This window comes from Macaca mulatta, chromosome 6 (genome assembly GCF_049350105.2).
Source record: "Macaca mulatta isolate MMU2019108-1 chromosome 6, T2T-MMU8v2.0, whole genome shotgun sequence".
In the NCBI taxonomy this organism is placed as follows: domain Eukaryota; kingdom Metazoa; phylum Chordata; class Mammalia; order Primates; family Cercopithecidae; genus Macaca; species Macaca mulatta.
The window spans coordinates 85,678,694-85,690,017 of record NC_133411.1 but is presented as its reverse complement, the minus strand read 5'-3'; the positions used below and the strand labels follow the sequence as shown (position 1 = coordinate 85,690,017).

Sequence of the window (11,324 nt, the reverse complement as noted above, 5' to 3'; positions counted from 1 at the left end):
AGCTGGGATTACAGGCATGTGCCACCACACCCAGCTAATTCTTACATTTTTTAGTAGAGACAGGGTTTCGCCATGTTGGCCAGGCTGGTCTCGAACTCCTGACCTCAGGTGATCGGCTCGCCTCAGCCTCCCAGAGTGCTGGGATTACAGGTGTAAGCCACTGCACCTGGCCTATAAAAAGTTTTAAGAATAACCATATGATTAATTCCTGCTATACTTTCCTTCCATTGAAAAACGTTTACAAACAATATAAGGTTTCTTGTGGAGTTTTCCAATCTCTCGCCAGTCTTATTACACAAAACATCTGTTGATGCACTTGGGGATGAATAACTTTTCAGTTGTTCTTGGTATTAAACAGTTCTTTCTGACAGAAGTTAGCCAGTATGTGTAATTGCTTAAGGCTTTTCCTTAAAACCATATTTTCCTCATAAACTTGCAATGACTTGGTAAATGCATTATTTCCCATTTCAATATAAAGGGCTTCAGATCACCAGAGGAATATGGCAAGACATTTACTGAGGATGGAAAGAGATCAAACTGGCTGCGGTCACTGGAATGTTCTAGCTCTAGAAGCATGTAAATAGAAATTCCTAAGACTAAGGGAAAATTTCAGATACTACAGTTTTCAGAGGTATCACTGGAAGTGAGACAAATAACTGCTGAGGCATTGATGGGGATATATCCCTTCCCTTCCGTTCCCTTCTCTTCTCCCTTCCCTTCTCCCTCCCCTCCTTTCCCCTCCCCTCCATCCCTCCCCACCTCTGCCCTTTTCTTTTCTTCTTTTTTTGAGATAGAGTCTTGCTCTGTCGCCCAGGCTGGAGTACAGTGGTGCAATCTTGGCTCACTGCAACCTCCACCTCCCAGGTCCCAGCAATTCTCCTGCCTCAGCCTCCCAAATAACTGGGATTACAGGCCTGTGCCACCACACCTGGCTAATTTTTGTATTGTTGGTAGAGATGGGGTTTCACCATGTTGGCCGGGCTGGTCTCAAAACTCCTGACCTCGTGATCTGCCCGCCTTGACCTCCCAAAGTGCTGGGATTACAGGCGTGAGCCACACCTGGCTGGGATATATGTTTCTGACTCTCCCTGCAGAAATTACATTGTGGGGACAGGATCTCAAATCTGGATGGGGGCCAATGGTTGAGCCCAAAACACTTCTAGTTGCCTCTGAAAAGATTTGGACTTAATTGCCTTTTTTCTGTGACTGAATTTAAATTTTACTCGAAGTCACATCTTGATGTCTTTTATCCTTTTGTTTTCTCCTTCCTTAACATTTTTATTGACCAAGCGTTTCTATAATCCATCTCAAAAAACTCAAGTCCGGTTTTAGCCTAGAATCAAGAGCTCTTCTCAAAACAATCTGAACTTGGAAAGCTGAGCACTAGTTGGACCTTACAGGTTAAGAGTGAAGTTGACAATGCCATGGGAAGTCATGGAGAGGCTTTGAGGCATAGCTCTCTGCCATTTCATAGTTATTTCCTTGGACAATTTCATCACCAACTGCTTTTCTCCTCCCTCAAATGAGGATTAGTAATGTTTATAGAATTTTTGTGAAGATTAAACAAGATGTTGTAATACTTCCTTTCCCATCTTAGCTCTTATTCTTATAATGTTCTGATTAAGAACACAGACAGGGAGGGTCAGACACACACTGCCCATGTGCTTTCCACATTAATACTCAATGGGTAGAAGTGAGACATTGTTGAGATAGGGAAGAGAGGCATTTCAGGCAGACATGTGCAGGTGGAAAGAATGGGATGAGCAAGTGAAATGCAGATACTGGGGGGAAAGGTTGGAAAGGAGACCAATGTATACCCACAAAAAGCCCTGTAGCATCGGCACATTTCTCTTAGCCAGAGTGGAGGCAGGAAGTCTAGGACGCTACTGGATGCAGGGCAAGGACTAGCCATGGAAGTAGTGACAGGGAAGAGCTTGAAATCAGAAAAGGTGCTCAGTGGGCTGAGTATATGGAATCATTCACAGCGATAGTCAATAGCAGATTGAGGTGGCAGGAAAAAGGTAAGAGGAAGATGTGGTTAGATGATAGATACATATGGCCAACATAGATGAATTAATGGGCCAGGTTAAGCAGTTGACGATTAGCCAAGTTCAGAGAATCATGACAGCACACAACTCGTGAGCAAAAGGATCTTGTGAATGGGCAAGTTTATTGGTAGAGATTTAAAAATGTTAACAGTGAAGAACAAAGTTCCTGGTGAGCAAGTGTTGAGGTCTCTGTGGAAGGGTAGTCTCTTATGTATCCATGTAGTAACTTGGCAGAGGGATAGAGGGCTATGAAATGTGGTTAAACTTTGTTATCAATCCGTTTAACAGTGGGAATGTAATTGCATATTGGTATGTTTGGCACCAAAGGATTTTAAACATCTCCAAATAGCTTCCTGTGCCAAAGAATTCACAAGGTTTTTACCCAGCTTATAGAACTCAGCAAGCTCAGGATAATGGACAGAGTCACAAAGAACTAAGAAATTTCAGCGAGGCCTGTATTTCCAAAATAGGTTTTCACCTGTCTTAGTAAAGGTGAATAACCTGAGACATTTTGCAGAAAGTCCTTTCCTAAGCCAACTGTATCGTGGTTCCACAAAGATTATTCTGCAGTCCTGTACCTAAGTTTAATTCAAGAGGTAGATGTTATTCTATCAGTTTGGCTAAAGTTCCTCTATTGTGCCCATTCTTCAGGCCGTCTAGTCATCAGAAACCTCTTAATTTCAAATTTATATTTGTAGAGGGAATACACATCAGAAGGCCCTTCCTTGGAAGAAAGTTCTCATATCTTATTACCTAATCCAGGAGCTGCAAGAAAGTCTCAAAGCCCATCCTGTTAAACCCATCGTGTTTTTTCTTTTTTTGAGACAGTCTCGCTCTGCCACCCAGGCTGGAGTGCAATGGCGCAATCTTGGCTCACTCCAACCTGACTCCAGGGCTCAAGTAATCCTCCCACCTCAGCCTCCTTGAATAGCTGGGACCACAGGCATGCACCACCAGGGCCTGGCTAATTTTTGTGTTATTAGTAGTGTTGGGGTTTCACCATGTTGGCCAGGCTGATCTCAAACTCCTGAGCTCAGGTGATCAGCCCGCCTCAGCTCCCGAAGTGTTGGGATTACAGGCATGAGCCATAATGCCCGGCCAACCCATCATTTTGTAAATGACTACATCCAGGCACATACCTTCTTGGTTCATGGTACAGGCTGTTCAAGGGGCTTAGCTAATGTCAAAACAAAACAAATTAGTCATGTAGGGACTAGACAGTCATGGTAATTTTTAAATTGGCAACACAAGTTTCATTAAGGGGAAAAAACTGGCTAGGACTGTCCAGGGTAGAGACGGGAACTGGAGCCCTTCCAGATTCCCTTCCTTTGGGAACTAAGTCCCTTAAAGCAGTGGCCCCCAACCTTTTTGGCACCAGGGACTGGTTTTGTGGAAGACAGTTTGTCAACAGGACAGGGCTGGGGTGGGGAGTGGTTTTGGGATGAAACTGTTCTACCTCAGATAATCAGGTGTTAGTCTCCTAAGGAGGACGCAACCTGGATGCCTCACGGGCACAGTTCACAACAGGGTTCATGCTCCTCTGAGATTCTAATGCCCCTGCTGATGTGACGGGAGGTGGAGTTCAGGTGGTAATGCTCGCTAGCCGCTGCTCACCTCCTGCTGTGTGGCCCGGGTCCTAACAGGCCATGGACTGGTACAGGTCCGCGGCCCAGGGATTGAGGACCCTGACTTAAATGACTTGAATGTGTGCTTCTTGTGTGTTATGGGGGGTGTATCAAGTCAACATCAGGTAAGGCTATCTGCTGGGCTCTAGTTAATCTACTTCCATGTTTCAGTGTAAAGCCTAATCCCTGCCTCTCCCCACCCCCATTTAAAAATTTTCCAATTTGGAAGTTAGCACTTCCAAACTTTTTGAATATTTACAAACAATGAGAAAGTTCATCAATAGCACAAAGAAGGTTGCCATCAAATAACGTCATAACAAACAGCACTCAGGAAGCGGCAGAAATACAGGCATGGATAGTCTCTGGATCCTGTTCTCCATGTTATAACTTGTCATAACAGATATACAACTTGCTATGGTCCTTCTATTTCAAATGAAGTGAAAATATGTACCACTGAAATTTTAAACAAACAAAATCAGGTTTAATTCAAATAAATATCCTTTATTAAAGAAAAAGAGGAATATTGTTAAAAGCACCAAAACTGTAGGTTGTTACATTGCATGTACAAGAGAAAGGTGATTGCAATACTTGGTGTACAAGTACTTAACTCTGAAGTCATGAGTGTAAAAAACATGAAATACAAAGCAATACAATTACAATGCAGAAAAGTTGCGCTAAAGAGCAAAAGGCAATGGTCAAAACAATTACTGGAGATTTCATGGTATTGCTAAAAATGCTTGGTTTTTTCCTTTGTACTTTTAATACTTTAGAATGTTAATTGAACATACTTAAGTATTGTAAATTTGCAAGAGTTGGCATTTACAATACACTGTGCACACTGTCCATTTAATGTAATGGTATTAAAGCCATCCTTACAAGCCAAGCACAATGTGCTAGTGTTTTGCTTCTACCTTTTATTATATTGCACAAAGCTAGTAAATGTTGAATCAGTTTTCCATTAAAATTTTCATTTATCCAGAACCGATAAAAATCATGGCAGTCTCCTTAGCCCTAATGGACAATTAATTATTCATGCAAAATAATGTGCAGCCTTCCATTTTTCATTAACTACATAGTATGGTTTCATACTTGGAAAGACATACAATACAATGAGAAATTCAATGAGACAATGGAGATTCTGTCAAAGCTAAAAAAGTCAGAAGTCATTGTATGGGTTGCATCATTTACCCATCTTGGTTCACAAATGAAGGAAAAATGCCACCTAGTGATTATGCAGACTTCTTAAAACCAATATAATTGGGAAAGGCTGGAATAACTTGTTACACCCTTTGATAGCTACCCATAGAACATGCAAGTAAAAAAAAAAATCCCCAAATTTCCCTTGTTAAAACTGAACTCTATAACCAACATCCATACCGTGTGTTTTCATCTAAACATCACTTTTCAAGGTCTTTCCTACCCACCAACTCCCTCAAATTTAGCCACTCTTAGTGTACCTAATTAAAAACAACAAAAAACACTAGCAAAAAACAAAACTTTCCCCTAACCCGCAAAACAAATGACTGCTTTGAGATTCAGTGTGAAATAACATTCATCAATTATTTAACAAGTCAACCTCAGAGGTATTTTCTGTACATGCCCCTTACAGTGGCATAATGTCTCTGCAGAAGGGGAGAGACAGTATAAATTTGGAATTCAATCAATTAAATCCTACAATTGCCAAGTTGTACATTTACTGTGGGCAAAACATAGAAAACTTTACAATAAACACATCTTGAGAATAACCCAATGAGGAAACTTTTCATACATTCACACACACAAACACACACTCACCGAATCCAGACTCCCTCCCGCCTTTACAAACCCTTTGCTTACATAACACGGTTTAGGCAGCAATATAAACTCACTTTGTAGGAAAACTTTTAAATTACACTATATCGGATAAAAAATACCATTGCTTCATTTTACAAAGTAATTAAGCAGTGACCCTTCTTAATGTGCTTTAACTAAAGAGCACTTTGCAGCAAAGTTCAGAAATTACTCAATTGTTCAGTAGGACTAATAGATGCAACATGCTCTAACAGTAAGGTGCTTCCACTTTCTCACCCCTCTTCCATCTGAAATAAATCTTGCTGGTCACTCCTCTAAGCATAGCTCTTTTTCTATGCTAAACAGTTAAGTGGGAAATAGAATCTGTTTAAAATGCACACTTAATTTTTTGTTATCATTTACATTTAGTGCAATAATTAGGTAAAACTTCAGGTTTCTGCTTTCATTATCAAATGGCTGCATTTTAACAATGTGTCTGCAATAGTTTTGAAATGTCTTATAGCTGTTCATTTTTTACAAGTAACCTGGTAAAGTGTATGAAATTTCAACTCCCTGATAGAGGCCTTAAGGACCCAATAAACTTTTTACACATTGGTATCTGATGTTAAGTTTGTAATACTTCAATAATAAAGCTGAAAAAAGAAAACCCAAAAAACCTTGTATTTAGTGAACAAAAAGCTTTGCCTAGGCTAAAAGCATTGACTTAAATTTATACAAACACACTCATGTGACTGTCACTTAAAAATGGTGTCTCAGGGAATGTGTAAAATTAAACTGTATTAATTGTATACTGATCGCATCCCAAACAGAGAATGCTGCCCATTAGTTTTTGTTTCACTGATTTAAGAATTTTAATTCTTAGTGTCTACAATGGCCCAAGTATGCTTTGCAACTTGACACACATTCTGTGACAAAGTAGCCATGCCATGTGTTACCAAATATTACTACATAGTTCAACTTTGTAGAAACAATTGTTTTTCCTCATTACATAAAGTAAAAGTGCCGAAAATTATGTTCTGGTTTCGTGTTATGAGAAAAGCTCTATATTTCTATTCCCACTATTACAGCTGTGTCTAGGAGTCTCCTTTTAAAAAATGCATTACAGAAATATTTCAGTTCCACAATGAAGAATTAAGGAATGATTGTTTTTATGCTGCTCACAAACTCAATAAGCCTATACAATACAAGCAAAACCATTATTCATCTTTTAAAAGATCCTTTTTAGCCAGGCATTCCTCACACTGCTGTAATCTACACAAGGATTTGCAATCATTAAGAATACCTTTCCTACACATGCGACATTGGTTATAATTTTGGGTGCATTAGGAGCCATTTGAAATTGACAGTCAAGTGGGCAGTAACAATCTCAAAACATCCCAAACTCATTTACTTGTTTTCCCTATTTTAAATGCATTGCAGTTGAGACCAGATTGGCAAATTAACTTCTAAATTGATTCAGCATAAGCAAACAGCTGTTTGTGGATACAGAAATCATATATTAACAGAAATGTGTCAAATATTTTGAAGCACATAAAAAGTATGGACGAGTTTGGAACTGGAAATGTGAGCATCTAAAGTACCATCATAACTAAATATACACATATGTAGTATTAAGGCCGAAGATCCTCATTTTATTAGAGGCAAGGAAAAAGGGCATTTAACCAGGTTTACATAATTTTTGTTAGGTTCTGAAGCTACTTTAACAGGTGGGTTCCACTGGTAACGTCATCTTGATGGACAAGTAGACCCTAGTTATTTGAAATTTTATTATCATTTGTGAGTAACTCCAAAGGTTTCTGACCTACAATAATTTGGAATTGTGTAGAAGCAGGAATCTGCACCTTAAGGCAAGGAAATGGGTGTGTTGGAAAGTTATTTACAATAGAATGGGCATACCTGGCTGCCAACAATACTCTGCTTTAACCTCCTTCTCTTCCAAGTGTGAGGTGACTCTCATGGAGCACTGTAACAGGATGGGTTGAGAGAGTTGTAGATGTTATCCATGAGGCTGAGTGGAGTTCTGTACACCCTCCACCCTCCAGTCTTTGCCAGAGACTTACTATTACAGCACACCCTGGAAGACAGACCACAGGACACATGTATAAATGAGCCTATTTTATAATAGAATCCCAAAACTAAAAGGGTAGCAAATTCCCTCTCAAGATATGAATGTTCCAAGGTTTTTGGTTAAATTAACACTACATGTGTCTGTATTTTTCTGAATTTGAATAAATGGAAAAAAGTAATGAACAAGCACCCAGAGAACTGGATATATGAAATGTTGACACATGGGTACGTAAAAATTGGATAGCATAAAATTGATACATGATTTTGTAAAGGTTTGCAAATTTGCTTTAACTTTTTCAAATATATTAATATAACCAATCACTCTTTGGGTTAAGAAATATGCTTTAATATTTTACCAAGGGCAAATAGGACACTATCACCACTCCCATGCTGTTGAAGTTTCCATATTACATCTGTATTTCTAATCTTTCCAGACAAGATGTGGGAATAGTGTGGGAACTAAAACCAATGTATTACGAAGATGCTGCAGAGAAGCTCCTAGTCTCATCAATAAATGTATTACTAACATTTAAACAAAAGATTTTGTCAGGCTGGGCACAGAGGCTCACGCCTGTAATCCTAACACTTTAGGAGGCCGAGGCCGGCAGCTTGCTTGATTTCAGGAGTTCAAGACCAGCGTGGGAAACATGGCAAAACCCTGTCTCTACAAAAAATACAAAAATTAGCTGGGTCATGGTGGCATGTGCCTGTTTTGTTTTGAAATAATAAAAAATTTTGTCTTACATAACCTGTTGCCAGAAAATTTTCTCCCTAATTATTTTCAAGAAAACACTTTAAAATAACAAAGGTGTGAGCATTTTTTTCTCCAGGAATACCAATTCATATACAATCTGGGCTTTTGCTCCAGTACTGCCTTCTGGGTTTAGGCCAGAGAATTGTCTTAAAAGAAATAAAGTTCTTTTTGGTATTTTATTTCTTAACTCCCTCCACAGAAAGGCCAAGATCTGCTTATACACAATTGTATGTACAGGGTACTGCACACTGAGTCCAACGATCTACATGTATTCAAGCCCACGACCATCCTGCTGACACTCCGGAACATATCAATGTGTCCTTCAGGACTCCATCGCAGCCAAAATCAGCACCTAAAGCTGTGTATAAATGTAAAATTTTAGTGACAATAACAAAGGCATTCTCCCAAAATTCCATTCGGCGCATGTGAAGATGGTGAAATGCCAGCCATGGAGACTTGTCTGCTTGTCTACTTTCTATCTTTGTAGAGCACATGCTTTTCACTGTGCAGCATAAAAATAAAAACTTAAAATGGTGGTTTGTAGAAAGAGTTAAGATCTGTATCCCTATTACTGAACCTTGATTTTTGATTCTCAATAGGAAAGTCATGTCAGTCATAGCAATCAAGCAATAGTTCACACAAAATAAAAATAATTTGAAATATTATCAAAGTATTGCCTCGCATAAGCAAGGATGCACATAAAATTCAAACTATTATAAATTCAGAAATATGAAGAGTGATTTAAAAGCATGGAAACTTCAAAACCTTACAAAGTATAAGACTCCTAAAAATATGCCATATTAAATGTATCATGTTGTGAACATATTAATAGATGTATCTCCATGCAGCTTTTCAGATGTTGCTGAACATCTTTATGAAAAATCCTTTGGAAATGAGTAATGTGGATATTTCAGGTGTATTTCCATCTGATTTTAATTCCTGACTTACAGCTATCATGATAAACTTTTTCAGAGTGTCACAGTATTTAACATAAGCTGATATGGAAGAAGCTATTTTTTCAGATGACTTTTCAGTGCACTGAAAGATGGTTCTCAAAGCAGTCCCAATACAGCTCACGGTAGATCTCGGTCAACCCAGTGTGTTCTTCCAGCAAGCCCTAGCTTAACTGGCCATTACATGGATGTAAAATAGGTGGATGGAAGGAGAATGTGCTTAAAAAACAGAAATCTCCAGACGGCCTTTTCTTCATTGCAGTCAGGAACATTGCACATGTAAAATTCATGTTAACCATCATCTATTGGAATGACTGGAAAGTGATAACCTGCCAATTGTGCTTCCTTTCTTCACACCACTGAACCAATGCACTTTGGATCTAATGTTATCCAACTGAGGAACCAAGTGCTTAAACTGTTATTTTCCAAAAGAATCAGAACCAATCTTGAATGATATTTTTCTTCTGTTATGTCACCTGTTTACAAACAAAATAATACAGACCATTAAAAAAAGATGACCCTTTAAAGATACAGTGTATTTACGTTCCCTCAAAAAGTGTACAAAAGACATTTTTTACAAAAGGCCATGACTGTATTCTTAAAGCAGCAAAAATGAAAACAAAATAATCTAAATACAGATTTTGATCACGTTTAAAAGACTCTTAGATTTTCATTTTTATTCTTTTTACTCTAACACTGTATCAAAACTATATACTAAAAAGGTAAATTCAGTCTAAACTATTTGCCTCATAAACTGCTAGTAGAGTAAGAATAATTAAATGGTGTCTTCAAAATGCAGTAGAAACTGTTTTTGTTAGACTGACATTAGAGGACAGGATTAATATCAGTCTTTAAATGGATACTTCATCTGGGCATTTTATTGAAAAGTGTTGTGCTTAAGATCTATGGGGCTTACTCACAATACAGGAGCATTTATATAAAAGACATACTCATCAGATAAAAGCTGACAGGAACATGAATAAAGTACCAACTTAATACAGCTCTGCTTTTCTAATACTGTAGCTACATATGGCTAATGAGCACTTGATATGTGTCTAGTGTGACTGATTTAGTTTGATTTAAATCCAGTTTGATTTAAAAATCTAAAACAGTAAATACTATTTTTCCATTAAATACAATTTTACTGTTTTGGTAGGACATTTCTCGTTAAGAATCAAATACTTAGCATTCAAATTGAGATGTGCTACTAGTATATACAAAAAATACACTGAATTTTGAAGACTTAATATGGAAAAAAAAGAAATAGAAAGCCATGTCCTAGGTTTTTAATGTTGATTGTGTGTTGAAGGATATTACTTTGGCTACATTGTGTCAAATAAAATATTACAAACATCAGTTTCACATGTTCCTTTTCATTTTTGATGTGACTAGTGGACATTTTAAAATTACATGTCTCGGCTGGGCGCGGTGGCTCAAGCCTGTAATCCAGCACTTTGGGAGGCTGAGACGGGCGGATCATGAGGTCAGGAGATCGAGACCATCCTGGCTAACACGGTGAAACCCCATCTCTACTAAAAAAATTCAAAAAACTAGCCAGGCGTGGTGGCGGGCACCTATAGTCCCAGCTACTCGGGAGGCTGAGGCAGGAGAATGGCGTAAACCCGGGAAGTGGAGCTTGCAGTGAGCTGAGATCCGGCCACTACACTCCAGCCTGGGCGACAGAGCGAGACTCCGTCTCAAAAAAAAAAAAAAAAAAAAAAATTAAATTACATGTCTCAAACTATATTTCTTTTGAACTGCACTGCTATAGTTACTTTAGAAGACTCCTACAGGGGGGCCCAGCACAGTGGCTCACGCCTGTAATCCCAGCACTTTGGGAAGTTGAGGAGGGTGGATCAGTTGAGGTCAGGAGTTCGAAACCAGTCTGGCAACATGGTGAAACCCGTCTCTACTAAAACTTCAAAAAAATTAGCTGGGCATGGTGGTGCGCCTGTAATCCCAGCTTGAACCTGGGAGATGGAGATTGCAGTGAGCCGATATGGCGCCACTGCACTCCAACCTGGCTGACACAGTGAGACTCCATCTCGGAAAAAAAAAAAAGAAGACCCTCACAGGAAACAAACTA

At 38.8% G+C, this 11,324-nt stretch overlaps 1 protein-coding gene across 2 annotated transcripts in view; it reads right to left on the bottom strand.

The window, feature by feature from the left end:
* Nucleotides 1-4,153: 4,153 nt before the first annotated feature.
* Nucleotides 4,154-11,324, bottom strand: part of JMY (junction mediating and regulatory protein, p53 cofactor) — an 88,402-nt gene continuing 81,231 nt past the window's right edge. Inside the window, exon 11 of one of the 2 annotated variants that reach the window (XM_015140327.3) lies at nt 4,154-9,714. The gene's annotated coding sequence lies outside the window, so the exon portion shown is untranslated. The remainder of the gene's footprint in view (nt 9,715-11,324) is intronic. The other variant, XM_015140328.3, reaches the window with a different exon arrangement.